Genomic DNA, 16,700 nt, shown 5'->3' with positions numbered 1-16,700 from the left:
GCCCCTGCCCCACCACCCAGGGACAGGCCCCTGCCCCACCACCCAGGGACAGGCCAAAGATGGGACACAGGAGCCCTCAGCAGCCCCCAGCTGATGCATTATTCCATCCCAGGATGGGGGTAGGGAAACTGCAGGAAAACAGCGGCCAAGGTGATGGCAGTTTCCACGGGGCCCGCATCAGCAGAAATGCCAGCTAGGTTGGGGCAGGGCACGCCCCCTCCTCACCTGCTCACTCTCCTGGGTCTGCCTCTGTGCCCCATGGCTGGCCATGCTTCTCATGCTCCCCTAACCCACTCCCTTCCTGAAACTAAGGTGAATTGGCCTCCCCAGTTCACTCAACAGGCGTTTATTGGGCACCTGCTGTATGCCAGGCCCTGTGCCAGGTGCCAGGACATGATGGTGAATAAGACAGGTCATACTCTCAGGCAGGAAGCATCTCCCTGGGGTGGGAGGCAGATGAGCAAGTAATGTCAGCAAGGTGTTGTGGGGGTGGGCACAGAGGCCATGGGACTGGGGAGGGAACAGGGGAGAGGGGTGTGGGTATGGACCCTAAAGTTGGGTGCTGTGTGCTGCGACCCCTGAGGGGAGGGATGGTTTGAGGAGACTTCTTGTGGATCCTCAGGATTTAGGTTGGTACCTGGTACACACTGGGTCTCGATGGATGCTTGTTGAATGAATAAATGAGCATGGACGAGGTGAGTCTGAGGGATTCCACTGGGGACCAACTGCTCCAACCTCCTGCCTCTCCAGTTTCCTCTCCGTTCCAGCTTTTCCTGCCTTTTGTAAGACTTGGATTGCTGCCCAGGTGACCCAAGGGGTAGGCATGTGCCCCAAGATATTACTGTCCCCAAGATGGTGGCCAGGAAGAGGGCCCCAAGGAGAAGGGCTTGGTAGGAGGCAGAGGAAGTCTGGAAAAGCCAGCAAAGACTTCCTGGCACAAGTCCTGGGCAGGAGTCCCCAAGACCGGCTCCCCAACACCCAGGCAGTGCAGACCCAGGTGTGATTCAATATTCATTCAACTAACTCCTTACTGAGCACCCGCTGGGCACCCTGACTCAGCAGCTCTTCACCAGGCACGAGATGGATGGGCTGCCCCCCACCGCTGTCCGCTGCTCAGTGTCCCTGCCAGGCCACCCCAGGGCCACTGATGATTTCACGGCGAGGTGTGCCTGATGGCTAGGGCTGCAGAGGCATCGCATGCTTGCAGCTGGAGCTGGCCACGCTCACCACAAAGAAGGGCCTCACCGACCGCATTTCAGAGGTGAGTGCCGGGGTCAGGCCAGACACCTGCACGGGGCAACCACTCATCATCCGACCGAAGTCTCCCAGCACCCACCATGTGCCAGGCGCCACCCTGAGAGTTGAGGATACAGCAGTGGAGGAACCGAGACCCATCCTGGTCCCCAGGAAGGGCAAACGCAGAGGCTCAGGTGGATGGGGCCACCAGATCCCAGTGGCAAAGGAGAGATATGAAGGCTGAGGGGGCTGGCTCCGCAGGCTGGGCCTCCCTGTGGAGGTGACATGGAGTGGGCTCTCGAGGACAAGTCGGGGACACTAGGAGAAGAGGTGAGGAGAGCGTTCCAGTGTGAGGGACCAACCGGCTCGGGGCACAGGGACAGGGTGCTCCGGGGCCTCCCCTTACAAAGGGGTCTGCTTAAGGGCAGGGGAAGCGGCTGACGGCTCAGCAGAATGCGCTGCGGGTCCACCTGGATCAGAGGTGCAGGGAGGGGCGAGGAGAGACGGGCGGGAGGCAGTGTTGTGTCCTGGTGAGCCTGGGGCAGGGACTCCCCGGGCCACCATGGAGCTGGAGAGATGTGGATGGCAGGTGCCCGCGAGCGAGGCAGGTAATGCAGTGACAACCGTCCAGGCGTCTGGTCACCCTAGGCAGCGCCTCTGTCCGGACCTGCAGCCGAGGGGTTCGGCTCTCACTGCGAGTGGGGGGAGGTCAGCATGGCATTGTAGGCTCAAGGGCCCCGTGGTTGGAGATTTGGGGAAAGTAGGAGGTAAGAGCCCAGGGTGCTCTGACCTCTAAGGTCTTCAGCATCCCTCTGATCCCGAGAGAGGGACTGAGAGGAACCCAGCAGAGCGCGATGACAGTGTGGGACCTGCTCTCTCCTCTGGGGTATAGATTTTCATGAAGTCCTGGCCCTGGCTCTGAGGCTGCAGGCTGTTTGCTGCGAGGAGAGGCCGGTTCCTCTGAGCTGGGGAATGGGGAAGACAAGTCCTCAGGGAAGCTGGGAGCCTGTGGGAGCCCACTCTGAACCCCAGGGGCCCCCGAGTCCTCTCGGCTCTAGCAGGGTGTTCTGAGACAGGAGCTGCAAACCAGCAGTGGAATCCAGCCCTTCGGCGGGTTTTGTTAGACCTGCAGGGTTGTGTTTGTTTTTTTCAAATTGGGCAAATCCACACATTTTTAAAATCTGAATTTTGACTAATGCTGCTGTGAACATGAGTGTACAAGGATCTGCCTGAGTCCCTGCACACCCATGCTCACAGCAGCATGATTCACGGTAGCCAAAAACGGAAACAACCCAAGTGTCCCTCACCAGATGAATAGACGACGTGTGGCCCATCCACACACTGGAATATTATTTGGCCATGAAAAGGAATGAGGTACTGACATAGGTGGCAATATGGAGGAACCCTGAGGACATGAGGTTCAGTGAAATAAGCCAGACTCAAGACGACAAACACTAGGTGATTCCACTCCTATGAGGTCCCTGGAGGAGTCAAACTCACAGAGACAGAAAGTAGACTGGTGGGTGCCAGGGCTGCCGGCGGTGGGTGGGGAGTGAGTGTCGAGTGGGCGGGTGTGGAGTTTGGGAAGATGAAAAAGCTCTGGAGACGGATAGTGGTCATGGTTGTACAACGCTGTGAATGTGCTTAATGCAACTGAATCGTACACTTAACGGTTAAAATGTTAAATCTTATGTATATTTTACTACAACTGAAAAAATGAAAAAAACTGAACATCCACATTTTCGTGAACATCAAAATCTGTGGCAACACTGGGCCCATTGGGCTGCATGGCCCAGATTGTGGCTCTGCCCCGCCTGCCCACCCCCACTCTGCGACACCTGCTGGGGCATCTCCTGCTCTTGCAGCACAGGGCCTGGGACAGCACAGAAGCCCCATCCCCGACTCAGGTGACTCAAGTTAAGCTCCCAGAGCAAGCCGAGCGCTCCAAAGCAGCCAGGTAAAACAGTAGCTTCTTCCTCCAACCTGAGCCTCAGTTTATCCATCTGTGAAGAGGATCAGTCAGCACCCCATGCCTGTCGGGACCACGCGAGCAAGGGCTACTCGGGTGTGAAGAGCTGGCAGCCTTGCACGGCTGAGTGCCCATTGAGCAACGGGCCAGGCTGTGCTCGTCTGCAGGCAGGGTTTTCCGAGGCATCATAATGGTTTTCAGGAACCCAGCCTGGCTGGCCCCAGGGACATTGGAGGACACTGCTCACGGCTGGTGTTTAGTCACCTTCCCGCAGGGACGTCCTTCCTGTCTAACCACACTCCTGAACTGTCCTGGGAACCAGGATATCACTGGGGCTCCCTGCCTCTTGGAGACTTGAGTCAAACTTGACTTCAGTTCTGTCCCAGGCCCGGGTCCCTCTCGGAGCCCTCCCCACAGCTCCCATGCCCCTGGGCCTCACGTTTTCCTCTGCCTCTGCCCAGGCTCCTCAAGGCCTTCTCAGTTCAGCCCATCCCAGCTCTGCCCCGTCTCCCTTTCACAAGAAACCCAGCCTCACACAGCACGCATGCCGAGTCCCTTCCCCATCTTCTAGCTGGCCAACCCTGGGCTGGGTGGTCCAGGCACTCCCCACCTAAAATTCTGGGGAATAAAATGTTCTCCATCTTCTAACAGCATTGCCTGTCCTCTGGACATTTCCTTAATGGGAGCTGAGCATCCCCCTCCTTGTCCAGCCTTCCTTCTCTGGTCTTAGGGATCCCTTTTCCCCAGTCCCTTCTTCAACCCCATACTCTCTAAACGCAGAGCGCCCCGCTGTCTAACTCTTCGAAGGCTGGACTTCTAGGGTCCAGGTGTCAGCTAGGTGACTCCACGTCTTCACTTTGGCTAATGTCTTCCTGGAATACAGAGCGTTATTGGTTCTTGTGGTCCACCAAGACCTTCAGGCATTTTTTTAGCTGTACTTACACCATACCTTAATAATGGTCTCTCTCTTTCTCTATGGCAGGTCTCTATGTGATCTTCCTGCAGAGTTTCCCTTCCACAGCTTAGAGCACTCTCCTAGGGTTTCTTCACAACCTTCTCCTCCTTCGGAAAAGTTGCCGCACACTGAAATTCCTAATCACATTTTCCCCAGTGACTCCTATTGTTATGGAAAAAGCCCCACCAGGCTGGCTGGGAATCTTCGAAGACAAAGGTGATCAGTCTTCCTACAGAAATGTCACTGGACTGTTCACTCTGGGGGCCAGAACCCCTCACCCTCACTCCCAACTTCCCAGTCTACATGCTCCTTCCTCTGGTGGATGGAAAACCCTTTCTATTGCCCCCCCCCCCCACCTCCACAATAATTTTCTCCTCATGTCTGGCTAATTAAATTGATCACAGGTGAGTGTGGAGCCACTTTCTGCCTTGTCTGTTTGTTTCCCTTTAAAATAACATGTTTATTAAAGGGATGTGTTAACACAGGCTCCTACTGGCTAGCAAGAGCTGTTTAAGTTTTCAGGAATTTCGCAGTGGTTGACATCACATGAGCATCTTGAAATCGCCATGCCTGATGGGACAGTTTACATCACGAAATCAGCAAATGCTACAAAATGGGTCTTTTAGCCCCTAGATAGCCCGCTGTGAAATATTGACCCGCACACCCCTGAGTATCATCCACCACGTGACAGCATATTCTAAAGCCAGACTCTTCAACACCGGAGCACATTCCCTGCCTCCACCAAGGACCAACTAGAACCACACTCCATGGCACTGAGGGATCAGTCTGGAAGGACCGCACTTCCTCCTCGGCCAGGAAGCAGAGAGATGAGCTCCAGACCGGGAAGGGCCGAGCCCAGATGGAGCCTGGCAGGAAGGACAGAGGGAAATGGGCAAGCTGGCTGAACTGACTGGCTGGGCACCCATCGCCAGGCTGGGCAGCTCCCAGCACTCTTGGTGACACATCAGTGACTCGAAGACCCAGGAGAGAGGGCAGGACCTCAGGGTTGCGAGGTCAGAGGTCACGGCCAAGGGCTCATGGAGAAGTGACTGACTGCACGGGATTACCCACCCTGGGGGGCAGGTGCAGAAGGAGGGGCCCCAGTTCAGCTCCTGAGGTGAGCTGGACACAGAGCAGGGATCTGCAGGGCCCCTTGGCCCTGCCTTTGCAGGTTCATCCTGAGCCATGACCTAGTGCCGAGGTGATCTGGGTGGCCGAGTCATGCCAGGGGAGAGGAAGCATGGAGAAACTAGCTCCGGCCTCCCCTACAGGGTGGAGAGCTGCCTTCAACCACGTTCCTCCTCCACCTTCATCCTTCTAGGGAAATGAGTGATGGTGCTAATCACTGCTAATGAATGGCTTCTGGGTAAGTCAGAGTGCAGAGCGTTTCTCCAGCCAGGAGGACAGACAGCTCTGGGGCAAGAGGCACAGGCGTGCGGGCAGTCAGGCAGCAGCTGGGACTGGGACGCCCCCCAGTGCTCGGGACCTGGGAGAGAGGCCCAGAGAGCCTGGCGGAGGTCCGAGGCCCCCACTCCCACTCCCACAGCTGTTCCTTCAAGTCCTAGTCTGGGGCTGGCGACTTGGACTCCCAGCAGGCATGTCAACCTAGGACATCTGGAAGCCAGACACTCACCCGGCCCCTCATCTCAGAAAGTGACCCCAGTTCACCCAGGTGCTCAAGCCGTATGCCTCAGAGGCATCCTCGATCCATCCTTGTCCTCCCCACCCACATCAAGTTGAAAAGGAAAAACTACTTCTCGGTACTCCCAGAATACTTCCGACCCCAGTTGAGTGGATTTCCCACACCAGGCCATTCTCCAGTTCTCTGTGGACACTGACTGAGTGTCCTGCAACTTAACTCCATTCCGACACTAACTGGAGTCAGTACTGACCCACAGATTCAAGGGTCAGTCCCACCAGACGGCCCCCACTTCAGATGCCAATGGCAGGTAACGGGTCCTCAGGTTACCCACAAACTTCTGTCCAACTTGGCTATAAATCAGGAGCTCCCAAGACCCCCTCCTCAGGTTTGATAATTCGCTAGAAGGACTCACAGAACTCAGGGAGATACGTTTTACCAGTTTATTACATAATAAAAGATACAGATGAACAGCCGATGAAGAGGGACCTAGGGCAAAGCCCAGTGGGTCCTGAGTGCATGAGCTCCTGTCCCACGGAGCCGGAGCACCACCCTCCCAGCACGTGGATGTGCGCACCAGCCTGGGAGCTCTCTGAACCCGGTTCCTTAGGGATTTTTATGGAGGCTTCATCTCGTAGGCATGATGGATTATTAACTCAATCTCTAGCACACGCACCCACCCCCAGAGGATGTGAGACAGGGCTGAAAGCTCCAAGCTTGGTCTGTCAGGTGACCAGCCCCCATCCAGGAGACATCCACATCCCACCAAGAGTCACCTCATTAGAAAGAAAGATGCTCCTATCACCCAGGAAATTCCAAGGGATTTAGGAGCTCGGGGTCAGGAACTGGGGGCAGAGACCAATATATATATTACACATATTTGAAGTGTAAGTGCCTGACGTTCAGCTTTGGATTGCCGAGGCATCCATTTCGAAGACATCCGTCTCAAATAAATAGATTGCCAGCCGTGTGACACAGCTACTAGCTAACAACTAGATAAGGAGCCAGGCTGCCCCACCCAGGGAGGTCCCCTTTCAGAAACCCCTGGGCAACCTAGATAGCTGACTGCTTGAGGGACCCCACTTGTCCCTTCCTGCGCCCTAATGCCCTCTCTTAGGTTTTGAATTCGCCAATAGAGTGAACCTGCAAAACCGCAGCCTCTCTCTCCTTGGACCATAATACGGGCAGAGCTCCCTGGTCCACACTCTCCCCTCTCCCCTACAACCTTGCTGTGTGGCCTCCAGGACCCCTGAGAAATAAATCTGGGTTTTTTTTTCCCCAAAGTTTCCTGATGGTTGTTGCTGAGGTGCACCTTGCAATCACAATAAGAACCCCAAGGGCCTGTCCAGCCACAACACATCTGCGGGGGCCCTCACAAGCAGTACGGGCGAGGGGGTTGTGGGAGGAGTGCCTCAGGCATCGCTAGCCAATAGCATTACTATCAACAGGCAAGACTGATGCAATATTATTGCTTATTACGTCACACCAATCCATCGGCGGGTCACAGTGTTTCCATCCTAGAACAAGTGGGAAAATCCAGGCTCCTCTCCCCAGCCACACACGTCCACCAGTGTCCCCTGGACACTGCAACAGCCCCGGGACGGGTCCGCTGCTCCCCCTCCAGGCTCTTCTCCCACAGCACCCAGAGATGTTTAACAAAACATAAATCAGATTGGGGCACTTCCCAGTTTAAAACTCTACAGGTGCCCACTGCACTTAGAAGGAGATCCAAACTCCTCGTCCCCCCTCTAGGCTCTGCATCCTCTGTGCCCTGCTGACCCCTCTCCCTTCACATGCCCACTCCTCCCAGCTCATTCCTGCCCGGCCACGCGGGGCCTTCGTCTCCTCCAAGCATGGCTCCACCTACAGCCCTTGGCACGTGCTGTACCATCTAGCTGGAAGGTCTTAATCTTCACGGCTGGCACCTTCTCTTAGCTCTTAAAGTGACACCCTCTCTCTTACTCTTACTCAGCGCTGTAGGGAAAAGTGTGGAGGGTTTGAAATGGGCAAACGCGATTACTGGATATCTTTCTGCCAGAAGGCCGGAGCCTCCAGGGACTATCTGATCCTCCAGGAGCATATGCCTCTGTGGTCTCTGATGAGGCTGTTACAACCCTGTAGAGACAGAAGTTAGTTGGCAGGAAGCTGAGAGTAATACAAATACTCCGTTCTTAGAAAAGTGAGGCCCTTCCCACCGATGAGCTGATTGTCACGCCCCGAGTATCAAACGCTTCCCCAGTTTGCATCAGCCGGCAAACTCACTTCAGCATTCCTTATTTAACCATACATGTGGGGTACTTTGACTCTTCTTCCGAATAAGTTGTAATATCCTACTGGTTCCCTCCTTAAATGATAAATAAACTCTTTGAGATGATTCTAGGCAAGTCACAATTTTACCCTTTTGTGAAAATCATCCTTTAGCAGCAGCCTGTATATTTCTCTCACTAAAGTTATGTGTGTATTTATACAGTGGCTTAGTCAACTGTATGTTCCATGAGAATAGGGACCTTTTTTGTTAGGAAAAATTGTGGGAGGCTTTGAAATGGACAGAGACTAACTAGGTGTCCCTTCATCGGGACCCCGGGCATGGTCTAGCAGCCCCTTTCGAGTGTCTGACTCTATGGGGGTCTTTGTGCCTGTTTTCAACTACGCTATTTACATTTTCCCCTCCATCTCTCCGAAAAGATTATTCCAAACATAATGTTTTCTTGCTCTATAGGACACTGAGCAGTTTTACACCATCTGCAAATTGATTCTGCATCCCAGATTTCCTGCGTACACGTCTTTTCTTCACATTCCCTTTAAACCAGGTTTAGCATCTTGCTGGGATCTTTTGACAGAGTTTATATTTATTTGAAAGTCATGCTATTACTTTTCTGAAAATTACACTTTTTACAGCTTACTATTTACATCCTGAGTGCTTGGCATGGAATTGCCCCCTCCATTTTGTTCAATCGATTAATTAATTAAATGGAACAGTTTACAAATTATTTAATTAGTAAACCGGCTACAGCTTCTATTTTTTCCCTTTTTATATTATTGGAATGATACTACTACGTTATTTTAATCTGTTTTTTCTTTTTTAAGATTTTATTTTTCCTTTTTCTCCCCAAATCCCCCCAGTACATAGGTGCATATCTTAGTTGTGGGTCCTTCTGGTTGTGGCATGTGGGACGCCGCCTCAGCATGGCCTAATGAGTGGTGCCATGTCTGCGCCCAGGATCCAAACCAGCGAAACCCTGGGCTGCTGAAGCGGAACGCACGAACTTAACCACTCGGCCACAGGGCCGGCCCCTAACCTGCCTTTTAAAGTAATAAATTTTGGTATCTTCCCATGTCAGTAACCCATTCATTCATAACATGATTATTAAGGCTTATATGATGCGGTCTTGTGTAATCTACCCGAGGCTATGCCCTCTGATACTGGACATTCATGCTTCTTACTGTTGTACATAACGCTTCAATAAACAACTTTGGGCAGAAATCTTTGAAAAACATCTCGGATTATTTCCCCAAGTTATGGGGAATTGCTACATCAAACGTTAGAAACTATGTGCAGCCTTTGATCCATGTTGTCAAACTGCTCTCTTTTCTAAATGACTTTCGAAAGCTGCATAGCGATTTATGTTTCTTCCCTTTCTTTACCACAGAAAAACAAAATGCAAACATGTTCCCTCATATCCTGGCAGGGTTTGAAGATTCAGCCTTTTTTGTCCTTGAGGAAATGAGAACTCGTTTTCCAGTTGCTAATGACTTGGTCTCAAGGCTTAATTTGCCATCAAGGTCTGTTGAGAAAGAGGAAAGCACCGGTCTGAAGAGAGAGGAGACGGGAAATGCCTCAACTAGGAACAGAAAGGGGGAAGGGTTTCCCCAAGTCTAAAAGATGGGAGGACCTGAAAAACCAGCAAAGTTCGGTGGGAGGGCGCTGCTCAAAGGTTCAGGAGCCCCAGGGAGCTGAGGCTTCACTGGCAGACCCCAGCTTTCACCAGGAGACCCCAGCCTACAGATGCCAGGGCCTGGGGGTCCCCAGAGAGGGTCACCTGATCAGAACCTGCCCCTCACCCACGCCGGCCCTGCACAGGGTTGTACTGCCAATGTCCACTTGTCCCACACCTGGTTCCCCCATGGTCCCCTAAGCAAGGCAGGTTTTCAGCCAGGATGCTCTGATAGGGCCAAATTGAATGGCAACTACAGGCTGGTAAATAGCCACTGCCCCTCGCCCCGGATTGCCCCTTAAGGCCCAGATGCTCCAGCTCTCCCAAAAATCTAGCAAGTGAAGAGTTAATGCCTGTTGAGACAAGCGGCCTCCCAGCTCTCCAGCAAGCCTGTTCTGATTGTTTCATGCCTGTAAAGAACCAGTGGTTAAATATTTGTAATATTGCCCCTGCACCTGTCCCAGGGGCGAGGGTAGGGAGCAGGGCAGGAATTGACTGGAACAGATCCCAGCCTCCCTGAGCTGGGAGAGCAGTTAATATCGTCTTCATTTCTCCTGCTCTCTCCCAGCCTGGTCAGCCCTCTGAGTCCTTCCCAACTCGCTTCCCATGGGCCCACAGTCTCTCGGAATTTGTTGTCCTAGATCCACAATTTGCAGAGCAGCCTATGCTGGTTAGGGCTGACGCTGCTCTAGAATCATCTGGACCTCACTTCCAACAATTGCTGGCTGCCATACTCAACATATGACCTCACTTCATCCTCCTATTTTGCCCAAAGCATCGTCTTCCCCATCGTACCTATGAAGAAATGAGCTCAGCGAGGGGAGGAGCTCACCCCAATTCACCCAGCTGGGAAGGAGGAAGGTCTGGGAAGGAGGAAGGCCAAGAGTCAAATGCCCAGGGCCATTTTAAGATCTTGATAAGCCTGGAGCACTCTCAGCTTTGAAGGCCCCACCACCCAGCATCAAACAAATGAACATGCCCCCCCCCCCCCCCCAAACAGAGTAAACGCAGCCGAGTCGGAGCTGTATGCTTTGACTTCAGTTGGCTGATGGACACAGTTATGTTTGGGAGACGTTTAATCAACATCTATTCATTTGTTTGGCAGCTCCCTTTTCCTGTTAGAGGGTAAGAATTATTTTTCAGGACGCAGACCTTTTTGTAAGCCTTACCGAGCCCAATGCTGAAAGACTTCAAGAGGCTGAAATCTCAAGGCACGCCCAGCTCCTCCCCCTCCCCCTGCAACAGGATCCCCATTCTACACACAAGAAACCCACAGACAGGATTCCTCCGGGTGCAAATAATATAGGACTGTGACTCACACTGGCTGAAGAAAAATCACGTGACTGTATTATTGTGACTTTACTATTCCAGGAAACACCTCCCCCGGCAGACAAACGGGGCAAATAACCTTACTCCCTGCCTTCAGAAAACTCCACTTAAAACCGCACAACTTTCCAACAGGTAGCACCAAACGAGTGTTGAAGCTCCAAGATCTGAAGCCCTCACCTCACTGTGACCACAACCCTAAACTACTGTGCCTAGTGAGCCCGAACCACAGCACACCCCGTTTCAGTGAGCTTCGCAGATATGCATTTTTTACCAGACCCTCTGCCAGCCAAAAGATCACAACTCACTGAAGGCTCAGGCGATGGTTAGCATTTTTTAGCAATAAAGTATTTTTAAATTAAGGTATATAAACTGTTTTTTAGACATAATGCTACTGCACACTTAGACTACAGTATAGTGTACATATAACTCCTACGCACTGAGAAACCAAAGCATTGTGTGACACGCTTTAGTGCGATATTCGCTTTATTGCAGTGGTCTGGAACCGAACCCGCAATATCCCCAAGGTAGGCCTGTATACAACATAATCCTTACCCAATCCTAATTAAATCCCGCATCAAAAAACCCACCTTAAATCAGACCCCCAAAACCTCAATACCCCAACGTTGTCCTCCCATCTCCACTCGACTAGGAACTCTCTCAAGAGAGTGCTCTCCTCGAACAAGGGGCGCGACAAACTCAGTTTTGTCTTGGCGACAGGTTGTTTTGATGGCATCTTCAGGGAGCCAGCACTCGACACGGGGATGAGGACCCACCCGGCGGGCCGAGCAAGCAGGCTGGATGCGGCGCTGGAGAAGATCTCCGGGGTGGCGGGGGGGGGGGGGGGGCGGGCTACACTCCCTGCCAACAAGAGATTCAGAGGTCAGGGAGGCGACAGCAGCGCCTGCCGCCGCAGCCAAGGCCCGGCAGGGTGAAAGACCTCGCCCAAGGCCACGCCACGGCGGGGAGGAGCCGGGAGGAGAGGGCAGGCTCCCCAGCCGGCGGCGCCTCGGCCTCTCCCCGCACCCGCGGCCCGCTGGCCTCCTTCCCTGACCCCCGCGCTGCCGCCTCAGGGTGACTCAGAAGGCGGCGCTTGTCCCTCGTCCCTCCGCACCAACGCAGGCGGCCCGAGGATCGGGGAAAACACAAGCTAACTGCCGCTGAGTAATTAGCTCCAGCCGATTAATGCCCAGACTCGCTCCGGATCCCCGACCAGCGGAAGTGTGGTCACTGCGCGAGGGATGCCGGGAAGGCGGCGGGGAAGACAACTTCCGGCCGCAGAGGCTGCCGGGTAAGGACTCTGGGCGGGGGTCACGTGCGGAGCTGTGGGCTGAGCTCCGAGGGCGTGACCTGGGTGCGGGGCTCCCCTGAGGGGCGGCCCTTCGGGCGCCCAGTCCCCTGCCACTGCCGCCTGGGCCGGAACACGCCCGAAATCGAAGGAAAAGTGTCTGCGTGGTCCAGGAGCAGAAGAGGGGCTGCCCTTGGGGGCGGGGAAGAGGCCAGAGCCCAGGGGCCTCCGCCTTCACTAGGGCCGCGTATTGGCCCGTGTCTGTCGCCTCCCGGTGGCCGTGTGTGAGATTAGAGCCCCGTACCTCTTCTTGGCCTTGAGTTTCCCAGCACATGGCTTGAGTCAGACACTGATGAAAGAAACTGAGAAGACAAAGGGAAAGATATCCCGTGTTCATGGATTGGAAGAATTAATATTGTTAAAATGTCCTCGCTACTCAAAGTGATCTACAGATTCAGTGCAGTCTCTATCAAAATTCCAATGGCATTTTTCACGGAAATAGAAAAAAACAATCCTAAAATTCATATGAAACCAAAAAAGACCTCAAATAGTCAAAGCAATCTTGAGAAAGAAGAACAAAGCTGAAGGCATCACATGTCCTGATTTCAAACTATGTAACACAGCTATGGTAATCAAAACAGTATAGTACTGGCATAAAAAAAGACATCTAGACCAATGGAACAGAATAGAGAGCCTAGAGATAAACCCAGGCATATAAAGTCACCGAATCTTTGACAAGGGGGCCAAGAATACACAGTGGAGAAAGGAGAGTTTCTTTAATAAATGGTGCTGGGGAGACTGGATGTCCACATGCAAAAGAATTAAATCGGACCCTTATCTTACACGATACACAAAAATTAAAAAATAAAAATAGATTAAAGACTTAAATGTAAGACCTGAAATCGTAAAACTCCTGGAAGAAAACATAGGAGAAAAGCTCCTTGTCATTGGTCTTGGCAGTGATTTTTTTGGATTTGACACCAAAAACACAGACAACAAAAGCGAAAATAAGCAAATGGGACTACATCAAACTGAAAAGCTTCTGCACAGCAAAGGAAACCATCAACAAAATGAAAAGGCAACCTATGGAATGGGAGAAAATATTTGCAAACCATGTATAAAATAATATCCAAAATATACGAGGAACTCACAAAACTGAATAGCAAAAAATAAATAAATAATAAAAATAACAAGTTAATAACCTGAATAGATGTTTTTTCAAAGAAGATGTACAACAGCCAACAGGTATAAGAAAAGGTATTCAACATCACTAATTGTCAGGGAAATGCAAATCAAAACCACAATGAGATATCACCTCACATCTGTTAGGATTGCTATTATCAAGAAGACAAGAGCTAACAGGTGTTGGTGAGGGTGTGGAGAAAAGTGAACCTTTGTACAATGTTAGGGGCAGTGTAAATTGGTACAGACATTAAGGTTCCCCTCAAAATTAAGAATAGTACAACCATCTGATCCAGCAATGCCACTTCTGGGTATACATCCAAAGGAAGTGAAACCAGGACTGCAGAGACGTTTGCGCTCCCATGTTCATTGCAGCGTTATTCACAATAGTCAAGATATGGAAACAACCTAAGTGTCTATCAATGGACAAACGGGTAAAGGAAATGTGGTATAGATGTATGATGGAATAGTCAGCCATTGAATAAGGAAATCCTGTCATTTGGGACAGCAACATGGATGAACCTGGAGGGCGTTTATGCTGAGTGACATAAGCCAGACACAGAAAGTCAAAGACTGCATGATCTCACTCATATGTGGAATCTAAAAAAGCCAAACTCACAGAAGCAGAGAGTAGAGTGGTGGTTGCCAAGGGCTGGGGGTGGGGGAAATGGGGAGATGTTGGTCAAAGGGTACAAACGTCTGGTTATAAGATCAATAAATTCTAGGGATCTAATGTACAGCATGGTGACTATAGTTAATGATGCTGGATTGTATACTTGAAGTTTGCTAAGAGGTTAGATCTTCAGTGTTCTCGCCACAGGCACAAAAAATAGTAACTACCGGAGGTAATGGATGTGTTAATTAGCTCGACTGTGGTAATCATTTCACAATATATAAGTATATCAAATAATTACATTGTACGTCTTCAATATATACAATTTTTGTCAATTATACCCCAATAAAGCTAGATGAATACATAAGTAAGCAAATAAATTAAATATTTGTGAGAGAAAGAGAGAAGGGAAAAGCAAACTACATGGTCCAGCAAAGGTTAATCTATTTTGCACATTTGGGAAGTAAATTAATTAGCAGAGAGGTAAGGTCTGGTCATTCTGTCCCTGAGTAGGTCTCCTAGAGGTATCAAAGATGACAATTTCAATGGCTTATGGATCTGAGAAAATCTTGAGAATTGTGTGGTAGAGTGTCAGTCACAGGTCACCTCTGTGTGCTGTCTGTCCTTGTCCTCCCATCCGGTACCTTCTTGCTTCACCTAGGTGTGCACCATTTCCCTCATTAGAAGTTTTCAACAACTCCCCTCAAAACAAGCTCCTAGGGGCCAGGCTGGTGGGGCAGCAGTTAAGTGCACACGTTCTGCTTTGGCCCGGGGTTCACCAGTTCAGATCCCGGGTGCGGACATGGCACCGCTTGGCAAGCCATGCTGTGGCAGGCGTCCCACATATAAAGTAGAGGAAGATGGGCATGGGTGTTAGCTCGGGGCCAGTCTTCGTCAGCAAGAAGAGGAGGATTGGCAGCAGATGTTAGCTCAGCGCTAATCTTCCTCAAAAAAAATTTTTTTTCCATAAAAATACGAGATCCTAAAGGACCACGTTTGACCATGAGGCCTTGGTCTTTTTTGGACACAATGTGATTAGTTGGATGCAGTTCAGAATAATGGTGCTCCGGCAGTTTTTAATCACCTGAATATCAAACAGTGGAGAAGGGCAGAGTGGCCTGAGGACAGCCACAAGTACTGTGACAAATAGTGGAAGACAGCCCAGGCCTAACTAGGAGAATAGGTGTCAAGGACCAGCTTGGTCAACCTTAATTTATCAAGTGGCTCTTGAGAATTGATGGACTGTTTCATCGCTTATTTGACTCAGAGTCACAGATAAATTACAGGCACACGGTTTTACAATAATGTTTAGCTAGGGCGGAAATTCTTGTACAAACCAGAGCAGTCCAGAGTGTTGGGTGTCTTCTGAGAAGTTAACACATCAGGCTCCTAATAAGATATCAGTTACTGGGAATTTGGTTTGAATACATGGGATGGCCCAATAACACATGTAAAAATTGGAAATTACTAACTTTTCAAACAGTCGCTTAAAGTTAATATTGTACCAATTCACATATAATGTACAGAATTTGCAACGCTATGGGTCCATTTACCTCCTCCTGTACTTTATACTATAGTTGTCATATGTATTATATCTCCATATGTTATAGACCCCACAATATGGTTTTTGCTTTAAACACTTATGTATTTTAAAGAAGTTAAGAGGAAAACAACAAATATTTTATATTTACCTACATATTTCCCATTTCCAGTGCTCCTCATTCCTTTCTGAAAATCTGTGATTTCATCTGGGATCATTTACCTTAAGCCTGAAACCTTCCTTTAGCTTCTCTTGTAGTCCAGGCCTACTAGCAATAAATTCTCTTATTTTTCATTTAACTGAAATTTTCATATTTCAAATTTATATCTTCATTGGATATAGAGTTATAGGTTGACAGGTATCATCATCACCATCATCATCATCATCATCATTTCAGCACTTTCAAGATGTTGCATTGTCTTCTGGCCTCTGTTACTCCTGATGAGAAGTCAGCAAACTGTATGAGCTTGAACCAAAAGGGACAGTTCTTCAGATTCCCGACTTTCCAAACACAAGAAACAGGTTGGCAGAGAAAGTTATTCAGCTACAGACATGGACCATTTCTTATGGAAGAGGACAGATGATTCAGAAGCCAGAGCCAAAAGCCCAGAGGGTGGAGCTAAGAGTCATGAAGAATCACTCCCAGGGACTCTAGACAACACACCCTCCCTGCTCCAAGAGCAGGAGGAATTAGCACCATGTGCCCAGCTGGATTTCAGAAATGCTACAGACCAGTTACTGCTGTGTGTGGGGTTACCTGTTGTGGTGATTTTTTTTTATTCTTCTCCCCAAAGCCCCCCAGTACATGGTTGTATATTGTAGTTGTGCGTGCCTCTGGCTGTGCTATGTGGGATGCCACCTCAGCATGGCCTGACGAGCAGTGCCATGTCTGCACCCAGGATCTGAACCAGCAAAACCCTGGACCGCCAAAGCAGAGCACACGAACTTAACCACACAGCCACCGGGCCGGCCCCTGTTGTGGTAATTTTAGCCCTTCCTCACTGTGGTATGTTGGGT

General features: G+C 50.6%; 2 long non-coding RNA genes across 2 annotated transcripts in view; one reads left to right on the top strand and one right to left on the bottom strand.

Annotated features, from left to right (window-relative positions):
* Positions 1-5,004, top strand: part of LOC124243102 (uncharacterized) — a 7,767-nt gene extending 2,763 nt beyond the window's left edge. Inside the window, exons 2-3 of the long non-coding RNA XR_006889604.1 lie at positions 1,074-1,261; positions 4,188-5,004. This is a non-coding gene — a long non-coding RNA (uncharacterized LOC124243102). The remainder of the gene's footprint in view (positions 1-1,073; positions 1,262-4,187) is intronic.
* A 6,524-nt stretch (positions 5,005-11,528) lies between these two features.
* LOC124242728 (uncharacterized) lies at positions 11,529-12,794 on the bottom strand. The gene is made up of 2 exons (XR_006889491.1): positions 12,115-12,794; positions 11,529-11,921 (listed from the first exon to the last, which is right to left on the bottom strand). It is a non-coding gene; the product is annotated as an uncharacterized LOC124242728 (long non-coding RNA).
* Between the last annotated feature and the right edge of the window lie 3,906 nt (positions 12,795-16,700).

The sequence above is a fragment of the Equus quagga genome, chromosome 7 (genome assembly GCF_021613505.1).
Source record: "Equus quagga isolate Etosha38 chromosome 7, UCLA_HA_Equagga_1.0, whole genome shotgun sequence".
In the NCBI taxonomy this organism is placed as follows: Eukaryota; Metazoa; Chordata; class Mammalia; order Perissodactyla; family Equidae; genus Equus; species Equus quagga.
Note: the sequence above shows the minus strand (reverse complement) of the source record. Positions and strands in the feature narration are given on the sequence as shown.